This window comes from Stegostoma tigrinum, chromosome 24 (genome assembly GCF_030684315.1).
Source record: "Stegostoma tigrinum isolate sSteTig4 chromosome 24, sSteTig4.hap1, whole genome shotgun sequence".
Taxonomy (NCBI): domain Eukaryota; kingdom Metazoa; phylum Chordata; class Chondrichthyes; order Orectolobiformes; family Stegostomatidae; genus Stegostoma; species Stegostoma tigrinum.
In genome coordinates, this window is record NC_081377.1 from 872,843 (window position 1) to 890,703 (window position 17,861).

The window sequence follows — 17,861 nt, forward strand, 5'->3', positions numbered from 1 at the left end:
CACAACATCGAGGGCCGAAGAGCCTGTACTGTGCTGTTATGTTCTATTACAGTCCCTAAGTGGTTAGCCTTGCTGAACTTGCTCCTCAAAGGCCCTGGGATACCTTTTCCTATTTTTGGTGCCAGGATCCCTGGGTCACCCGATTCACCCATTGCCTCCCAAATGAGTAGAAAGATGAAGGTGAAGATGAAAGAAAAAAGGAGAAAGAAGAATGCAGTTGACCTGCTGCCATGTCGCAGACAGGCATCAGGAGCCAGAATGCTGCCTTTCCTGCTGCTGGATGTTTGCTGATGACTGAACAATGTGCAGCACATTTATAAATCAGGTACTGAAGCAGTCCATATTCAAATACAAGAAGATCTAGACAAGACCTTGGGCTGGCAAGTGCCAAGTAACATTTATGCCATCCAAATGCCATGCAGTGACCAACTCCGGTAAGAAACATTGTAATTGTCACCCCATGATATTCTTGGCGTTAGCATCACAAAATTTCCTCACCCACATCAACGTCCTTGAGGTTACCAATGACCAGAAACTAAACGGACTCACCACGTTAACACTGGCTACAATAAAAGGTCAGAGGCTAAGGCTACTGTGGTGAGTATGACTCCTGGCTGTCCAAAGCCTGCTCGTTAGCTACAAGGCATAAGTCAGGAGGGTGATGGAATACTTCCCACTTGTTGGAGCGCCACCCCCCAAGCAACACTCGAGCAGCTTGATACCATTCAGGATAAAACAGCCCACTTGATTAACTGCATATCTGCTTGCTCCCCCACTGATGTCTAGTAGCAGCAGTATGTACCATCTACAAGATGCATTGCAGAAGTTCATCAAAAATCCTGAGACAGCAACTTCCAAACCCAAAACTACTTCCGTCTAGAAGACCAAGGGCAGTAGATACATGGGAACACCACCACCACCTACCTGCAAGTTCCCCTCCAAACCGTTCACCAGCCTGACTTGGAAATCTGTTGCCATTCCTTTACTGTTACTGAGTCAGAATCCTGGAATTTCCTCTTCAAGAGCATTTTTGGTCAACATACAGCAAGTGGATTGCAGTGGTTCAAGAAGACCGCTTACCACCACCGTCTTAAGCATAACTAGGGACAGGCAATAAAAAATACTGGTTGGCTACTAATGTCTACATCCCATGAGGTCGGGGGCGGTGGGGGGGGGGGGGGGTGGGATAAAACATGGGAATTTAGCACTTACGATCTGAGGGGTTTTACTATGAATTAGATGCAGTGCGGTTATCTGGATAATGGTTATGTTACTGAACTAGCATTTGGAGTTCAAATTCTACAGTAAAAAATTGTGAAATTGAGCTCAGTAAGAAAAAAGCCTGGAATTAAGTCTAATGATGACCATGAAACCATTGTCAACTGTCAGTAAACCAGATGGATTCTTTTCCTAATCCCTTTTAGGGAAGGAAACCTGTCATCCTTAGCTGGTCTGATCTACATGTGACTCTAAACCTATATCAATGTTGTTGACTGTCAGTTCCCCACTGGGTAGTTAAGGATGGGGCAATGAATGCTGGTCTAGCCAGTGATTCATGTGTCCTCTGAATGAAGACAAGAAAAAGTCTGATGGTTTGTGGGTTGGGCCCGACGAACAATAATTTTTTGATTGTTGCAAAACTCAGTTGATACCCGATTAAACCAACTGCGACTCCCAATTCCACATGATATGGTTTGCCTATAGACAGCATGAGATGGTGCGAAACACTCTTGTCAGTGCTGATTGCCAGTTCCCACAATTAATATGTAATGATTTGTGCCACTGAGGAGTGTGATGCAGTTTCTTCGATTGTCAGTGTTAAAAAATTTCCAGACTTGAGTTTTAATTGTTTGATATTACTGCTTTATTCTACAAAAAAAATGAGGCAAGAACTGCCTTTAAAGACGATACATCTTTAATTAAACCTAACCGGTTCTTCCTCTCTGTCTCTGCCTCCCTAACCGGTTCTTCCTCTCACCCATCCCTTCCTCCCACCCCAAGCCGCACCCCCATCTACCTACTAACCTCATCCCACCTCCTTGACCTGTCCGTCTTCCCTGGACTGACCTATCCCCTCCCTACCTCCCCACCTATACTCTCTCCACCTATCTTCTTTACTCTCCATCTTCGGTCCGCCTCCCCCTCTCTCCCTATTTATTCCAGTTCCCTCTCCCCATCCCCCTCTCTGATGAAGGGTCTAGGCCCGAAACGTCAGCTTTTGTGCTCCTGAGATGCTGCTTGGCCTGCTGTGTTCAACCAGCCTCACATTTTATTATCTTGGAATTCTCCAGCATCTGCAGTTCCCATTATCTCTGATACATCTTTAATTAAATTCTGTCCTGCTCTCCTCATGGGGTTAAAATTCGCAGCAAAACGTACTGTGCTGGAAAGATTGCAGATTGCTCTTGGTTAGAATGATCTGCATTATGTTCTGGTTAGAATCCTCTGCAGGCAGGAGATAAAGAGACTCCTGTGAGCTTAGATCTTTTGTTAAAATCAGTATAAAACTAGAATCACCTGATAAATCTGTTGCATCTGGAACATGTTGGGTTCCTTGTGCAGCTGAATTTATTTGGTTGAAAGGTATTGCTTTCAAAATACGCTGAACTTCAGTTCTTAAAATTAATGCAGTAAGATCCGAGGAGGAGGTTATTATTTGAGAACTTTTTTTTGCAACTATATATACAATACTTTCATGTTGCCTTTCTCCAGTATCTGGTAATGATAGATACTGTTGTGCAAAATTGACCAGGAATTTGAGATGTAGTGTCAGATGCTTCCCAGTCACGTTAGGATTTTGTCATTTTAATGCCATGATGAACTATACAATCTGTTACTACGTAACTCTACCTTCTTATATAGAATATTTCAGCAGGTCATGGAGTTGTTTGAAACAAAAATAATGGATGTTTTAAAAACACTTCCATGGTGCCCTCAGTCCCATTCAACACTAAAGATCTTTTTTTTTAAGATTTCCTACAGTGTGGAAACAGGCCCTTCGGCCCAACAAGTCCACACCACCCCTTGAAGATTCCCACCTAGACCCATCCCCCTGGAACCCACTCACCCTTGAACACTATGGGCAATTTTAGCATGGCCGATCCACCTAGCCTGCACGTCTTTGGACTGTGGGAGGAAACCGGAGTACCCGGAGGAAACCCACGCAGACACGGAGAGAATGTGCAGACTCCACACAGATAGTCACCTGAGGCTGGAATTGAATCTGGGTCCCTGGCTGCAGTGCTAACCACTGAGCCACCGTGCTGCTGTTTAACTTTAAAGTATTTTCCAGTTGTATAGCCGCCTTTTGCCTCCTGGAGCAGTTCCTCTATATTCTGCTCCCACCAGGGTGATCAGAGAAGGCTAAGGGGGAACGTGATGAGATGCATAAGGTTGAAGGAGTTATACTGTAATCGCCCTGGTCAGATGTTATTATGCGCCACTAGACCAGGTGTGACTTGAACCCAAGCCTTCTGGCTCAGGCAGGGACACTACCGCTGCTTCAAAAGAACCCTCTTTAGATTTAAAGACCTAGACCGGCTGGATAGAAAGCAGCTGTTGCCTATAGTTGAATAGTGTTGAGGTGAAAGCCAGGAATTTGAGGGGACTTGTAACACTTTTTTCACCCAGCAGATGGTGGGAATCTGGAATGCCCTCAGCAGGCAGTAGAAGTGGGAAACATCTCAAACCCCAGTGGATGATGACTTGAAATGTCAAAATATTCAAGGCTCTGGGCCAAGTGCTGGAAAGTAGGAATACTGTGAGTACGTTGACACACTTTTTCTGCCGGTTTCATTGGTGCTGTATGACTTTTTCTTGACTCATGAGATGTGAGCATTGCTGGCTGGCCAGCGTTTATTCACTGTCGCTATTTGTCCTTTGAGAACGTGATGGCGGTGAGCTGCCTTTTTGAACTGCTGCAGTCCATGACCTGTGGGTAGATGCATAAACCCCTGGGAAAGGAATTCCAGGATTTAGACCCAACGACAGTGAAGGAATTCTCATGTATTTCCAAGTCAGGGTGGTGCGTGGCTTGTAGGGTATCTGCAGCTCTTGTCCTTCTAGATGAAAGTGGTCATGGCTTTCAAAGGTGCTGCCTTAGGATCTTTGAATTTCTGCAGTGCATCTTGCAGGTAGAACACACTGCCACCACTGAACATCAGTGGCAGAGTGAGTAGATGCTTGTGGATGTGGCACCAAATAAGTGGACTGCTTTGTCCTAGATGTTGTCAAGCTTTTTGAGTGTTGTTGCAGCTGTGGCCTCCAAGCATGTAGGGAGTATTCCATCATATTACTGACTTTTGTGTAAATGGTGGACAGGCTTTTGAGGAGTTACTCATCACAGTATTCTTAATCTGTAGTTTTTGTAGCCACTGTTTATTGGCAAGTCCACAAGATGTAGTTGCAGAATTAGGCCACTTAGCCAGTTGAATCTACTCCACTGTTTACTACTGATATGTTTCTTATTCCAGTCCTCTGACCATCTGGTAATCTTTGATCCCATTACTAATTAAGAACCAATCCAAAACTGCCTTAATCGCCCTTAATTACTTGGTTTTAAAAGCCTCTGCGACAGTGAGTTCCACAGAGTCACCAAATTCTGACTGATGAAATCCCTTCTCATCTCAATTTTGAAGTGTTGCCCTGCAATTGAGGCTCATAGTCTCTCTCACTAGTGAAAACATCATCTACACTTCCACAATATCCAGGCCACTTAGTATCCTGTACATTTCAATGAGATTCTCTATCGCGCATGCACTCTCCTCCCCCCACCACCCCAAGCCAATTCTTCTAAACCCTATCAACTACTGTCCAGAGTCATCAAATGCCCCTCATATGACAAGACCTTCATCCCTGGGATCATTCTTGTAAACTGCCTGTGAACCTATACAAGAGCAGCACACCTTCCCTTAATATGGGGCCCAAAACTGCGCTCAATATTTCAAATGCGGTCTGACTAGAACCTTATACAACCTCAGTACATCTTTAATCTTGTTCTTTTAACCCTCCTTAAATGAATGCCATAATTCCATTTGCCTTCCTATCTGCTAACTGAACCTGCATGTGAACTAGAACTTGCAAGTCCCTTTTGCACTTCAGGTTTCTGAAACCTTTCTCCATTTAGAAAATTGTAAATGTCTCTATTCTTCCTTTCAAAATGTATAACCTTGCACTTTGCCACATTGTATTCTATCTGTCACGATTTTGCCCACTTGTCTACCGTGTCCAAGTTCTTCTGCAGCCTCTCTTATTCTTTGATAATACCTGTCTCTCCATCTATGTTTGGTCATCTGCAAACTTAGCAGCAATGCCTTCAGTTCCTTCATCCACATCACTGTATAAAAATTGTAGTCCCAATGCTGACCTCTAGTCATTGGCTATCATTTTGAAAAAGACACTTCATCACTATTCTCTGCCTATTGCAAGTAAGCCAGTCCTCCAGCCATGCCATACCATGACCCTATCACCATGGACTCTTACCTAGCCTCCTGTGCGGCACCTCTTTTGGAAATCCAAATAGATCCTGTCCACTGGGTCTCCTTTGTCTAACTTGCTTTTCACCACCTCAAAGAATTCTAATAGATTTATTTGGCATGACCTCTCCTTGACAAAACTATGTTGGTTCCAACCTATTCTGTTATGCACTTCTAAATACTCAGTGTCACCCTTAATAAAAGATTACAAAGTCTTGTCAACGATCAGGGTCAGGCTTATGTGCCTATAGGTTCCTGTGTGCTGCCTGCCTCCCTTTAAATAAGCATGTTACACTACCCACCTTCCAGTAATTCCTGGAAGATCACCACTGTGTCTATAATCTCCTCAACTATCTTCTTCAGAACTCCGGTATGTAGTCTATCCGGACCGAGTGGTTTATCCACCTTCAGATCTTTGAGCTTCCCCAGCACCTTCTAATTTGTGATAGAAACTACATTCACTTCTGCTCCCAATTTTTCTTGAAGTTCTGGTATGTTGCAGAGGTCTTCCACTGAAGGATGATGCAAATCATCTATTCAGTTTTTCCGTTATACTACTACTCCAGCTTCGTTTTCTATTCTTTCCTCGCTCTTACCTTTTTCAATACCTAAAAATATTCTTGCAGTTTTGTTTTATTTTATAACTAGCTTACTCTCGTTATCTTATCATTTCACTCTCTCATTGCTTTTTGCATTATCCTGTACTAGTTGTTAAAGGCTTCTCAATCCTCTGGCCTCCCACTGATGTTTGTACATTGTGTGAATTTTCTTTTCAATTTTTTGCTATCCCTGACTTCCCTTGTCAGCCATGGTTGCTTCATCCTTCCCTTAGTATGTTTCTTCTACCTTGGGATGAATTACTGTTGTGCCTTCCTAATTGCTCCACTGTCGTCTTTGTACCATGCTTGGCTTCCCTTTCAGTCACTGGCCAGCTTCTCCCTCATGTCTTTGTACCTTTACTCAATTGTTGTACAATCACATCTGATTCCAGCTTCTGCCTTTAGGGGTTCGTGGAATCCCTAGAGTAGGAAGAGGAGACAACAAGAACTACAGATACTGGAAGCCTGTGTCTATAGGTGTGAGGCTTGAAAAGCACAGCAGATTGACAAAGGGTTTTGACCTGAAACGTTGGCTTTCCTGCTCCTCGGATGCTGTCTGATCTGACGTGCTTTTCCAGCTTCACACCTATAGACCCCAACAGTGGGGAAGCAATGCGACCCATCAAGTCAGCACTGACCCTCTGAAGAGCATTCTACCTGGACCCAATTCCCATCCTATAACCCTGCATTTCCCATGGCCTGCACATCCCTAAACACTACTGCAATTTAACATGACTTAGTTTCTTGACCTTGAGGTCCCCGATCAAGTCTGCCTCATTACACATCACCAGATCCAGAATTGCCTATTCCCTAGTGGGCTGCACATGAGCTGCTCCAAAAAACCGTCTTTTGGGCATTCCACAAATTCCTTTTCTTGAAATCTGCCAGCAGCATGGTTTTCCCAGTCCACCCGCGTACTGAATGGTGTTTTTCTTAGATGCCTTTTCTAACTCCTGATTTACTTCCTTCCTCAGCCTTTGAGGTCTGTACATGACTTGCGTCATGGTCTGTTATCCCTTGCAGTTCTTCAACTCAACTCTACCCTTCTGAATCTTCTGACTGTCACTTCTTACTGTTGACTTAATTTCATTTCTTACTAACAAGGCAACCCCGCCCTCTTTGCCCGTCTGTCTTTTTGATAAGATTGAATCCATGGATATTTCATTCCCAATCCTGATCCCGTCGCAGCCATATTTTATAATACCCAAAACAACATAAGCATCAATTTGATTCAATACTACGAGCTCATTTATCTTGTTTCATATACTGCGTGCATTTAAGTGCAACACCCTCAGTCCTGTGTTGACCCTGTCATAGCTGTCCCCTTATGTGCTGTGCCTGAAGACAGGTCTCTGACCCTTTCCATACTCTTGTCCTGTTTCTTACTTTAGAAACTTTAACCTGTGCTGAACCCTCCCTCCATAACTTCGCATGCAATTGAAACCACACCTCCCATCCCCAAGTTTAGTTTGAACAACTATCGACGGCTCTTGTTATGCAATTTGTAAGGATTCTGATCCCATATGATGCAGGTGAAGCCTGTCTCAATGGAACAGTTCCTTCCTGCCCTCGTAATGATGCCAGCATCCTTTGAGTTCGAATCAGTTTCTCCCACACCAAATATTTGATCTATTTCTTTAATCTTGATCTTGTACTACTTTGCTTGTGAATCCGGAGATTATTACCTTTGTTTCTGCTTTGTAATTGCCTATAGTTTCCTGGTTTAGTCCGAAAAAAAACAATTCCAGCCTACCTAGGTCTGTCTCCATAGCTGAAATACTGCATTTTTGGCAAAATGTCTTGAATAATGGTGCAGCATTAGCTGTCATCCAGTATTCTGACACAGGAAAGGATTTGAAAATATTTAGGGATCCTAGATTTCCTTCCTGACTCCTACAACAGAGCAGTACATCTCATCTGGGAGTGGAAACTTATTCAGCTTTAAACCTGCTAAAACCATTAAAACTGAGTGTCCCACCCAACCAGCAATTGTAATTTGTTCAAGTATACTAGTTCTCTTCACTACTTTCTGTATGGAAAAGAACCATTTGGTCCAATTTGTCTATGCCAGCTAGTTTTTGTAAATTGAACTAGTGCCATTTGCCTGCTTTTGGCCCATGTTCCTCTAAACATTTCCTATTCATTTTACCTGTCTAAATGTCTTAAATGTTGTAATTGTACATGCTTCTATGACTTCTTCTGGCAGCTCATTCCATATATGCACCACCCTTTGAAAAAGTTGCACCTCACGTCTCTCTTTCAATCTTTTCCCTCTCTCATAAAACCAATGCCTTCTAGTATTGAACTCCTCTACCCTGAGTAGAAGACTTGGCTTTTCACCTCTATGCCCCTCCTGTTTTTCTGTACCCCTGTAAGGTTACCACTTAGCCCTCTATGCTGTAGGAAAAATATGTCCTAGCCTATCCAGCCTCCTCTTAAACTGAAACCATCCAGTCTTGGTAATGTCATTTGCAAACCTTTCTCGTACCCTTTTCAGTTTAATAACATCCTTCTTATAGCAAAGCGACCAGAATAGTATGCAGTACTCCAGTATATCTATATTCTTCCCTCTGACAGCTACCTCGCTCCAATCTTGCCTTCCTCTCTAACCCCTAAGCTTACACCCTGCCATTTTGTGACCCACATCATGGCTTGATGGTTGTCACAAGCCCCTCTGAGAAAGCAGGACAGGGAAGGTAAATCCAATGACAGAAGGAGGTGAACCTCTGCAGCAGCCATTGGTGTCTAGGCACTCTTAACTCCCCTTGGATTCCTGGTCCCCTCAGTTTGGGAAGCCCTATCATCGGTCCTGGTATCTATTCTATTTTTAACTGCTGGTTCTTCTGTTTTGAAATTGCACTGATCCCAGTCGAGTCCATCAAGTGCAGAAGTGTTTTTTTAAATTCATCTGTAGGATATGGACAACACGACCCGGGCCAGTGTTTATTGCCTATCCCTAGCTGTTACAAGCCAATCACGAGAAGTCATGTACGCCAGCTCGGATAAGGATGACAGGTTTTCTTCCCTAAAGGGCAGTAATGAATCAGATATACTTCTTCCCCAATAGTTTAATGGTCTCCATTTGGTTATCTTTTATATTCCAGATTTTTATTGAATTCAAATTTCAGTATCTGCCATGTAGGGAGCACTATTTCTGGATTACTAGTCCAGTGACATTACCATTACACTACTGCTGTTCAGTGCAGGTTTGTCCTGGGGCTTCACCTGATATTACAGCAAGCAGCTTGTACCACTGGAAGGAGTGTAGTCAATTTAATAGTACTGCCTGGTGAGATTTTTATTGCATGCTGTATCTTTTGTATTATTTCAATTTTGCAAATTATTTCAGTTAAGAATTCAGCGCTGTCCATGTATGATATAGTATTTCAACCAATATTGTGCTCTCCAGGTGGGAAAAATCTGAAGGAACATAACTCTGGCTTAAACATCGATTCCTCTGGAAACCCGTGATTCACTAAAAGATTTTCATAAAGTTCTGATTTTTATCAGTCGCAACTTTGAGGGGACTTGATGCATCTCATCTCAGGTGTTTAAAGAGAGTTACAGTAACTCTCTTTTGCTTATTGTATCATTTCAGAGCTCAAAAAGGTTTGGTAAGCAGAAGTCCAGTAAATTTGGCACACAATTCTCAAGTTCCAGGCTAACTGGTCCAATTATGGAACAAGTATTAAGGATGGAATTGAGGGAAGTCTCCTTGTAAGAATAAACATTTGGAGACAGAGTAATGCAGTAACTGATGCCTCTAATATTTTTTAGAAACTGATGTGAACATTTGCTGAAACAATTTGTGAAGGAAGACTGGGCTGAGGTAATTGTTCTTCAGTCTAACCAATTGATAGTTTGAAGTATCTCTGACTTGGCTTGTTGACATGCTCAACAGTTATCTAGTCTCAATATTTATATTTAAGGCTGAAGAGCAAATGTTTTTGTTTTTCTGGCATTCGTGCTTCTGAATGGTCGGGTGTAGTTAAGTCTTGATTGATGAAAATAATGTGAAGAAAATGGAAATCTTTGATTTGTTTATATTCACTGTGACTTCCACTGGATTTCATTAAGATCTGTCTAATTGAAGTTGCAGGATGCTTAAAACAATACCGCAATATTTCCAGAAAATAATAGTTTTTAGAAATTCATGTGTGTTGTTAGTTTGCAGTCTTGCTCGAGGCTGGAGATTTATGATGCTGTAAATTTCAGCATGTGGGATTTTCAGATGTTGTGCAGAGTGGTATGTGAAAGAAAGTGTCATGTGGGAAATTATTAGGTCTGGGAATTTGCTTGGCGTGGATGGAAAACATGGTGAACAAGTCAATATTAGTTTGAAGTATAAAAGGAGTAGCAGTGTGTTATAGATCAAGCACTGTGAAAATATTTGAATGGGAGTTAGATTTATCTGAAAGTGAAGAATATACAAGGTTAGAGGGAGAAAGCAGACATGCTGGACTAAATGGCCGCTTCCTGCTCTGTGCAGTTCTGGACATTTTAGGTTGTTCTGAAATTGGTTGTAATATGGATAGTAATTCCCACAAGTGAAGAGCCACTTCAGTTTGTGGTTAGTGATTTGGAAGGAGGTTTGTAAAGCGGGGTGAGTCTTACAGATAAAATATAGAATTGTACAGCACAGGAATGGGCCCTTTGGTCCAGGATGCAGTGCTGAACATGACGCCAAATTAAGCTGATCTCTTCTGCATATTCATGTGCGCATCTGCAAGTTTCTTATATGCCCCTGTTATATCTGCACCCTCACTGTGTGGCAACGTGTTCCAAACTCCACCCACTCTGTAAAAACATAACTTGCCCCTCGTCTCCTTTGAACTTGACCCCCTCTCACCTGAAATGCATGCCCCCAAGTATTAGTTATTTTAACTCTTGGGGGAGGAGGAAAAAGATTCTGACCGTCAACCCAATGTATCCTTTTCATAATTTTATAGACTTGTATCAAGTTTCCTGTCAACCTCTGCCATTCCAGAGAAAACAACCTGAGTTTTTTCTAGCCTGTCCTTCATGGCTCATACCCTTTTATCGGGGCAGCATCTTTGTAAACCTCTTCTGCACCCTCTCTAAAGCCTCCATCTCCTTCCTGTAATGTGGCAACCAGGATTGAACACTCCTAAGTGTGGCCCAAGCAAAGCTTTATAAGGCTGCAACATGACATCCTGACTCTTGCTCTCAATTCCTCGACCAGTAAAGACAAGCATGTCATATGCATTCTTTACTCTGTTTTCCCCCCCGCCCCCCCCCCAAAAAATACTTGCATGGCTACATTCAGGGAGCTATGGACTTCAACCTCAGGGTCCCTCTGTACATCAACACTGTTCACGGTCCTGCTGTTATTTGTATACTTTTCTGAAGTGTTTGAGCCCCCAGAGTACAGTACAGCACAGAGTGCCCAGATGAAACTCAATCCGCCATTTCTCCACACACATGCAACTTATCTATATCCAGTTGTATCCTTTTGACAGCCTTCTGCACTACCCACAACTCTGCTGATTTTCGATATCAGATGATACCAAAAAAGTACAATTAAACTTTAGTAGACAAAGAAACAGAATAGATGTAATAATAGCTCATGGAATTCACTGCACACAAGTGTGGGTTTTTTGAACAGTTTCATCCCACTGCTGCAAGTGCAGTAAGAATCGTTTAGGATGCATGTATAGTATTGGATTTTAAATAGGCCACAGAAACTTGTAAATAACAGTGGCTTTAGCAGCAAGGAGGTGGATATGTACAGGACAGCCCCTAGGGAGACTAGGGGTTTAGGGAGACTTGCTAATCTTTGCTTAAATATTAGTGTGGATTGTTGTAACGCCCTGTAACACATTTTCGAGTCACAATGGCAGCAGATTAATTTCTACAACTGAAATTTTATTGCATAAATAAGATTTATAATTGAGTTTATAAAATGCACATTATGCAGTAATTAAATGTTGTGTATTCATTGGATTGTTTTGAACCTATCTTTTATTTTGTCAGGAAGTTAACCTTCTCTGGAAGGCCTAAGATGGTGTTCTATATTGTATGGAGAACTGCAACACTGCTTACCAACCACATGCATGAATCCCTGGAATGCTTAAGGAACACTACTTTGGCCTAGTACTGTCACATTTTCCCCATTTCAATCATTATTGCCTTTATACAATTGTCTAATACATTCATTCAAATAAACTTTACCACACAGAAAATAAACTTAGGTAATGTTTATATTTAAAATAGAAATGACGGCTGTCTACTGGCTTCACATCTGAAGCAGTATTTAATTATATTCAAGTTACAACAATGGAAAAATTCATATGGTTTGTACTTTTGAAACATTTGGAAGATAACTGAGTAGGTTTTAAATAAAAGCTATTCACTTCTTCTATGTTCAGTATATCGCACTCAGAATTGTTTTTGTGTGTGCTTTATCTTTGGACAAATGTATTGAATCTTAAAGATTTCCCAGTGATGATTAACCCTAGCCTCTGAAATCAACCATCTCACTGATCATTTTGGGTCTGTGCAGCAAATCCTAATAAGTTGAGCAGAGAAGAGCAATTCCTTTAAAGGTGTGTCGAAGAAGTTGGCTGTTTGGCAAAATCCATTGAGGTCATGGAGACATTGGCCTTGTGCAACATATGTTCACTTCATCTGAATGTTAGTCCCATGTTTCATGTTTTGAGTTACAAATCATGGGTCTGACCATGAGTCTGCTACATTGACATTTAGTCATACTCATTTGGCATGGAAACAGACCCTCTCGTCCAACAAGTCCATGTAGACCATGATCCCAAACTAACCGAGCCCCACCTGCCTGTGCTTGGCCCTTATTCCTTACCTTTCCTATGCATGAATGTATCCAAATGTGTTTTAAACGTTGTAACTGTACATCCACCCCATTTTCTTCTAGATTTGGGTGGAGGCTCTTTCAAAGGGTGTGTGAACATTTTGGGCTGAATGGCTGGTTTCAAAACTGTATAAATTCTATGACTGTGGTATCAGAAGAGGCCTCATCCAATATCCTGTACCACCACTGCAACATGACATCCCAACACCTATACTCAAAAGTCTGACTGATGAAGGCAAGCATGCTAAATGCCACCTTAACCACCATGTCTACCTGTGATGCAGATTTCAAAGAATTACGTACCTGAACCCCTAGGTCACTGTTATATGACATAACCCAGAGTCCAGTCTACTGTACAAGTCCTGTCCTTAGTTGCATTACCAAAATGTAATATCTTACATTTATCCAAATTAAACACGATCTGCTGCTCCTTTACCCATTGATCAAGATCTCTATAATCTTCAATTACCATATTTACTGTTCACTACACCACCAGTTTAGGTGTCATTTGCAAACTTACTAATGATGCCTGTCATGTTCTCATCCAAATTATTTATATAAATGACAAAAGTGGTCCCATAACTGATCCCTATGGAACATAGATGGTCATGGGCCTCCAGTCTGAAAAACGGCCCTGTACCAGCACCACTCTCTTGGACTTCCAAGGACTGCTGTGAAAGGAAATGGAAATAACCTATAATTCACATCTGGGTTTGATTATAGAGCACGTTCTTAAATCTTTAGGCTGCCTCTAGTGTTTTGTCATGGCGTAGTGGTATTATTACTGAAATCTTCATTCAGAACCCCAGATGAAGTTTTGGGGGCCATGGCAGCTGATGGAATTTTAATTCCATGTACTTGCTGGAGATTTTGAAGCTTGTGAAGTCCATATTGATACCATTGGGCTCCAGGGTTCCCAAGCGAAATATGAGGTGCTGTTCGTGCAACGTTCAGGTGGCATTGTTGTGGCACTGCAGGAGGCTTCAAAATCTCCCCTCACCCAACTGCATCCCAAAACCAGCTCCATCTCCCTAACCTTACTTCCCTCCCACCTCAAGCCCCACCCCCATCTCTTACCTACCAGCCTCATCCTGCCCACTTGATCTGTCCATCCTCCTTGGACTGACCTATCCCCTCCCTAACTCCCCACTACACTCACTTTTACTAGCTCCGCCCTGGCCTCTTTGACCTGTCTGTCTCCTCTCATCCTATCTTCTCCTTTATCCATCTTCTGTCCACCTCCCTATTTATTTCAAAACCCCCTTAGCCTCCCCCATTTCTGAAGAAGGGTCAAGGCCTGAAACGTCAGCTTTCCTGCTCCTCTGACGCTGCTTGGCCAGCTGTGTTCATCCAGCTCTACATCTTGTTATCTACAAATGTAGGGATACTCGGGCACAAAATAGAAAGCTGGCACAAAAGAGAAAGCCAGCACACAGATCCAGCAGGTAATCAAGGAAGGCATATAGAATGTTGGCTGTTTTTTCAAGAGGGTTGGAATATAACATTAGGGAAGTTTTCCTGCCACTGTGCAAGTTGGTGCTGTTGAGACCACAGCTGGGAATACTGTGAGCAGTTTTGATCCCATTTCTAAAGGAAATATATCATTTCATTGGAAGTCTTTCGGTTTAGTATGGGAAGGTTGTCTAGAGTGATAGTAAGAACTGCTGATGCTGGAGTCTGAGATAGCACAGTGTGGAGTTGGAGGAACACAACAGGCCACGCAGCGTCAGAGGAGCAGGAAAGCTGACATTTCAGGTCGGGACCCTTCTGAAGAAGGGTCCCCATCCAAAACATCAGCTTTCCTGCTCCTCTGCTGCTGCGTGCCCTGTTGTGTTCCTCCAGCTCCACACTGTCTAGAGTGATTCCTGGTATTCCTGAACCTAGGCTTTCCTGGGATTGTCTTATGATGAAAGGCTGAACAGGTTGGGACTACTCGAGATAATGGGAACTGCAGATGCTGGAGAATTCCAAGATAATAAAATGTGAGGCTGGATGAACACAGCAGGCCAAGCAGCATCTGAGGAGCACAAAAGCTGACGTTTCGGGCCTAGACCCTTCATCAGAGAGGGAGATGGGGAGAGGGAACTGGAATAAATAGGGAGAGAGGGGGAGGCAGACCGAAGATGGAGAGTAAAGAAGATAGGTGGAGAGAGTGTAGGTGGGGAGGTAGGGAGGGGATAGGTCAGTCCAGGCAAGACGGACAGGTCAAGGAGGTGGGATGAGGTTAGTAGGTAGATGGGGGTGCGGCTTGGGGTGGGAGGAAGGGATGGGTGAGAGGAAGAACCGGTTAGGGAGGCAGAGACAGGTTGGACTGGTTTTGGGATGCAGTGGGTGGGGGGGAAGAGCTGGGCTGGTTGTGTGGTGCAGTGGGGGGAGGGGACGAACTGGGCTGGTTTAGGGATGCAGTAGGGGAAAGGGAGATTTTGAAACTGGTGAAGTCCACATTGATACCATATGGCTGCAGGGTTCCCAGGCGGAATATGAGTTGCTGTTCCTGCAACCTTCGGGTGGCATCATTGTGGCACTGCAGGAGGCCCATGATGGACATGTCATCTAGAGAATGGGAGGGGGAGTGGAAATGGTTTGCGACTGGGAGGTGCAGTTGTGGGTTCATCAAGCAGAGGTTCACCTGCACATCTGCCAATGTGGTATACTGCATCCACTGTACCCGGTGCGGCTTCCTCTACATTGGGGAAACCAAGCGGAGGCTTGGGGACCACTTTGCAGAACACCTCCGCTCAGTTCGCAACAAACAACTGCACCTCCCAGTTGCAAACCATTTCCACTCCCCCTCCCATTCTTCAGATGACATGTCCATCATGGGCCTCCTGCAGTGCCACAATGATGCCACCCGAAGGTTGCAGGAACAGCAACTCATATTCCGCCTGGGAACCCTGCAGCCCAATGGTATCAATGTGGACTTCACCAGCTTCAAAATCTCTCCTCCCCCCACTGCATCCCAAAACCAGTCCAACCTGTCTCTGCCTCCCGAACCGGTTCTTCCTCTCACCCATCCCTTCCTCTCACCCCAAGCCGCACCTCCATCTCCTACCTACTAACCTCATCCCACCTCCTTGACCTGTCCGTCTTCCCTGGACTGACCTATCCCCTCCCTACCTCCCCACCTACACTCTCTCCACCTATCTTCTTTACTCTCCATCTTCGGTCTGCCTCCCCCTCTCTCCCTATTTATTCCAGTTCCCTCTCCCCATCTCCCTCTCTGATGAAGGGTCTAGGCCCGAAACGTCAGCTTTTGAGCTCCTGAGATGCTGCTTGGCCTGCTGTGTTCATCCAGCCTCACATTTTATTAGGTTGGGACTACTCGTTGTTTAGAAGAATTAGAGATGATCTCATTAAGATAATGTAGAAATCTTAGGGGACTTGACTGGGAAAATACTAAGAGGATGTTTCCCCTTATGAGAGAGTCTAGGACAAGAGGGCGTAGTCTCAATAAATGGGTGTCAATTTAAGATTGGGATAAGGAGGGATTTAATCTTTGAGAGTTGAGTGTCTTTGGAACTCCTTGCTACAAGTGCATGGACAACAAGAAGAATCAAGCCAATCCAGTAAATGATCACCCTCATCAGTCTTCTGAGTCATCAGTATAGAGGTTGAGGGTATGATGAAGTCTGCCATCAAGCAGTACCAGCTCAGCAGTAACTGCTCACTGATGACCAATTTACATTATGCCTGGGCCACTCAGCTCCTGACCACAGTACAGCCTTGATTCAAACATAGATAACGGTGCTGAATTCCAGAGGTGAGGTGAGAGCAAAGAACATTACAGCACAGGAACAGGCCCTTTGGCCCTCCAAGCCTGTGCCAATCCAGATCCTCTATCTAAACCTGTCATCTATTTTCCAAAGATCTGTATCCCTTTGCTCCCTGCCCATTCATGTATCTGTCTAGATACATCTTAAATTACGCTATCATGCCTGCCTGTACCACTTCAGTTCCAGGCACCCACCCCACACTGCGTAAAGAACTTTCCACGCATATCTCCCTTACTTTTCCTCTCACCTTGAAATCGTGATCCCTAGTAATTGAGTCCCCAACTCTGGGGGGGAAAAAAGCTTCTTGCTATCCACCCTGTCTATACCTCTCATGATTTTGTAGAGTGTGACTGCCCTTGACATCAAAGCTACGTTTGACCAAGTATGCCTTCAAGGAACCTTGTGGCCATTGGAGATTAGTCATCTCAGGACGTCTTCTCAAGGGGTTCCTCAGGCTAGTGTCCTAGGCCCAACTGCTTCATCAATCTTTCCCTGCATCATCAGGTTGGAAGTGGGGATGATTGCTGGTGATTGTACAAGGCTCAGCACCATTCATGACACCTGAGATACTGAAGTAGTTCATGTCCAAATGCAGCATGACTTGGACAATATCTAGGCTCGAGCTGACAAATGGCAAGTAACATTCATGCCACACAAGTGCCACGTAAAGGCCACGTACAACAAGAGTGAATCAGATCACAGGCTAGGAATTTTTCAGCTAGAAATACTTAACTAACCAAAGCTTATGTACTATTTACATTGCATAAGTCAAGAGTGTGATGGAATGCTCCCCATTTGCATGGATGAGTGCAGATCCAACAACAGTTGAGCAGCTTGACATGATCTCGAACAAAGCAGCCTACTTAATTGGTGCCACATTCGCACCCTCCACCACCTATGCTTAGTAGCAGCAGTGTGTACTATCTACTTGATGCACTGCAGGAAATTCACCCTAGACTCCTTGGACAGCACCTTCCAAACCCATGATCACTTCCATCTTGAAGGGCAGGTCCAGGAGATTCATGGGAGCTTGATACCTCAATACAAAAAAATGGAACTATAAACATGAAAATATGTCATTATTCCTTCACTGTCACTGAGTAAAAATCCTGGGACTCCCTCCCTAATGACATTGTGGGTCTCCCTACAGCATGTTGACTGCATGTTCACC

At 43.7% G+C, this 17,861-nt stretch overlaps 1 protein-coding gene across 3 annotated transcripts in view; it reads left to right on the top strand.

Moving 5' to 3' along the window:
• Positions 1-12,414, top strand: part of LOC125464912 (KH domain-containing, RNA-binding, signal transduction-associated protein 1-like) — a 42,107-nt gene extending 29,693 nt beyond the window's left edge. Inside the window, exons 12-14 of one of the 3 annotated variants that reach the window (XR_009447165.1) lie at positions 3,634-3,760; positions 9,483-9,902; positions 12,068-12,414. The gene's annotated coding sequence lies outside the window, so the exon portion shown is untranslated. The remainder of the gene's footprint in view (positions 1-3,633; positions 3,761-9,482; positions 9,903-12,067) is intronic. The other 2 variants (XR_007250126.2, XR_007250127.2) reach the window with 2 other exon arrangements.
• Positions 12,415-17,861: the final 5,447 nt, after the last annotated feature.